We start from the raw sequence: 3,436 nt of genomic DNA, 5'->3' as shown, positions 1-3,436 counted from the left end.
AAGAAAAGGGGGCGGGGAAAAGATGTTTGGAAGCTAGGAGGGGAGGAGCGGGCGGGGGTAGGAGGAGGGGCCAACATTTGAGAGGCGGAACTAAAAGATAGCGTTTGCTCGACTAAGGAAGCCGAAAAGGAAGTAGAAGTTGGTGGATAAATGGCAGTGCGGGCTGGAGGGCGTGGGTGCCCAGTTTAAGAAGTATTGATATGCTGTGTACTTCTATAAGTATATTGACATGCAAATTGTATGCAAATGAGCCCTTTGAGTCAGCCGCCGAGTTAGCGTCATTGCAGTCAGTGACTTTCCCCTCCCCAGTCACTCAGGACTGTCTTAGTAAATCAGACGGCGGAAGGAATGCTGTGGGGGCATAAGGGAGAGAAGAGAGCGAGGCCCCGAGGAAGACAGTCACCCTCACTACCCTTTTCATACTCATCTTTAAGGACGACGCCAAGTTTATGCCCCTATCGCTTCCGGAATGGCGCGGTCCAACCGCGTCAGTCTTTCGCCGTTAGCGGCCGACTCGAGGCTGCCGTTCTGCTCCGAGGTCACCCTCTACCTGGGCAGCCTCTGGCCTCCGCATCCAGGCGCAGACCCCTCCACGGAGAGGTCTGAACAGAGCCGGGCTGGGAGAGGTGAGTGAGATGGCCAAGACTTGGGAACACAAACCTTTTTCCAAGACCAAACAAATCTCCAAAGCCGCCCGCCAGCAGGCCTCTGGTGGCGGTTTTGTCTGTTAGCAGGGTTGACTGAGAGCCCTCTTTCTCCTCAGAAGCTCCCTTTCCTTTTCTAGGACTTTACTTAACATCCAGCACCCCTCATAGGGTATTAATTAATTAATCAATCAATTCTGCATCGAGCATAGCTATTTGAGCTGGGATCTTGGATGCCCTCACACCCTTGCTGTTTGTTTTGGGATAACTGATGTAACCTCTTTGGACGTTAGTTTCTGTCCTCTCTCCCTCCTTCCCTCTTCCCTTCCCTCAATTTCATTCCCTCCCCCTTCCCATTCTTCTTCCCCTTTTCTGTTCTCACTATGTTGCCCAGACTGGTTTGGAATTTCTGGACTAAGCAATTCTGCAGCCTCTCATAGCTGACACTAAGGCAGGCGCCACCTGTGCCCAGCTGAACTTAGTTTCTATGTCTGCAAGGTGTATGCAGTAATATTAACACCTTACAGGATTTTGTGTGGGTCAAGAGAGTCCAGATTACTATATAGTACTATATTACTATTATTGGGCCAATAATACAGGAAAGATGATGAAAGAAAAGTGTTTAATTGGGGGGCAAAATAAAGAGTAATAGCTTGAGTAGCCTGGGTAAAGTATACAGTATGTACAAAACAGAAAAAATGGGTACTTAATTGTTGAAGGAACATGGCAGAGTATGGTTAAATTGATATGAAGAATCCAGCTACACAGTATATAGTGAGTGAATGAATGGAAGACTTCTTAGAGATATTTGTAAGCAAGGTCTTAGAATAGATTTGGGTATGATCCAGCAGAATAAAAAGGGTACATATTTGTAATCCCAACAACTCTCAGTAGGCTGAGGTGGGAAGATTGCGAGTTGTCCAGCCTGAACAACTTTTGACACCCTATCTCAAAATAAGAAATAAAAAGGATGGGGGATGTAGCTCAGTTGTTGAGCATCCAGGGTTCACAAATAAATAAATAAAACTTAAATTTTAAAAATTCAACAATTTTAAAAATTAAAAGGGGAGAGGGAATTTGAAAGACCAAAAAATAATGTGTTGAGGAATAGAAACTGGAATTTGCTCAAATCATGGAGAACAGGGCAAGAGATAAGCTAGGTTAAAGCAGTAGTACAATAATGAAAGATGAGCAGAAAGAGATCAGGAGTGCCAAAGATAGTTTAAATTTGTTACCACTGGTTTGAGGTGGGGATCACCAGTCCACCTGTCAGGGCCAGCAGCTCTTGGGCAGCTTCCAACCAGCTGTCAGGCAAGAGGTGATGACCCTGCATTAGCTTAGAGTTTAAATGTCGCACATTCCCTCAAGGGGATAGGGTTCCAAAGGGCCTCAAGACTAGGCTTTTGAAACATTGTAGAAGTAGATGTGGCAGCCCTCTAAGTAGAAAGTTTTTTAACTTTTCCAGTGACAAAAAAACAAGATTCTGGGAATAGCTTTGCTCAAACTTAAGAAGAAACTACTTAAAAAGAAACTTTTTCATACCTACAGTCAGTTGCAAGTCTTTTCTTAATCAAGTGAGACCACTCCACTTTCTTACATACACAACAGTATTTAAAGGAGGGAATAGTTCAGTTTTCTGTTTACAGCTGGGCTCATATGTGTAAATTTCTTTGTGTCTATTTATTAATTCGTCTTTATGCCTTTTAAAAAAACTTACAGTGTTATACACGGATACAATACATTTGTTTATTTTTATGTGGTGCTGAGGATTGAACTCAATGCCTCACATGTGTGAGGCAAGCACTCTGCCACTGACCCACAACCCCAGCCTTTCAATAGTTATTTTTTGGGTCACTCTCTGCTTCTATAATTTTCTTTTCTTTTTTTTTTTTTTTTTTTTTTTGGTGCTGGGGATTGAACCCAGGGCCTTATCTGCAAGCTAACCACCTATTTCACCGCTGAGCTCTCTATACACCCCAGCCCTGTTTCTTTTTCTTTCTTTTTTTTTTTTGAGAGAGAGAGAAATTTTTAATATTTATTTTTAGTTTTTGGTGGACACAACATCTTTATTTTATTTTTATGTGGTGCTGAGGATCCAACCCAGCACCCCACCATGCCAGGCAAGCATGCTACTGCTTGAGCCACATCCCCAGCCCCCAGCCCTATTTCTATTAGTCCCTTCTAGTGTGAACTCCTCAAAGCAGGAAAGGACTCATCTTTGAATTCTGGCTGTATCCTAGTTTTTAACACAGGAAAAAAGTTCATATTTGTTGATATAGAACCGGGTTGAATGTAGAAGCAGATAAGGCAGTCCAGTCAGTATTAAAAAGATTTCTACAATTGTAAAACAAGGCTATTATTTTAATGCCTGGGGAAATATAGTTATTTAAGGTAAGTTAATAAATTAAATATATTGGGTTTTTTATTTGAGGGATGTGTGTATGTGTTTGTGATGGAGTCTGGTTATCTTGCCCATGCTGGTCTTAAACTCCTGGGCCCTAGTGATCCTTCCCCCTCAGCCTCCCAAATGCTAGGACTACAGATGCAACCACCACACCTGGTTAGTAAAACTTTTTAAAAATACATATTAAGGGCTGGGTTGTGGCTCAGCGATAGAGTGCTTGCCTGGCATGTGTGAGACACTGGGTTCAATTCTCAGCATCACATAAAAATTAATTAATTAATTAAAGGCTCATCAACAACTAAATATAAAAAAATTTTAAAGTATAAAAGTTTTCAGGGGCTAGGGATGTGGCTCAAGCGGTAGCTCGCTCCCCTGGCCTACGCGGGGC

The sequence above is a fragment of the Marmota flaviventris genome, chromosome 10 (assembly GCF_047511675.1).
Source record: "Marmota flaviventris isolate mMarFla1 chromosome 10, mMarFla1.hap1, whole genome shotgun sequence".
Classification (NCBI taxonomy): domain Eukaryota; kingdom Metazoa; phylum Chordata; class Mammalia; order Rodentia; family Sciuridae; genus Marmota; species Marmota flaviventris.
This window is presented reverse-complemented; position numbering follows the sequence as displayed.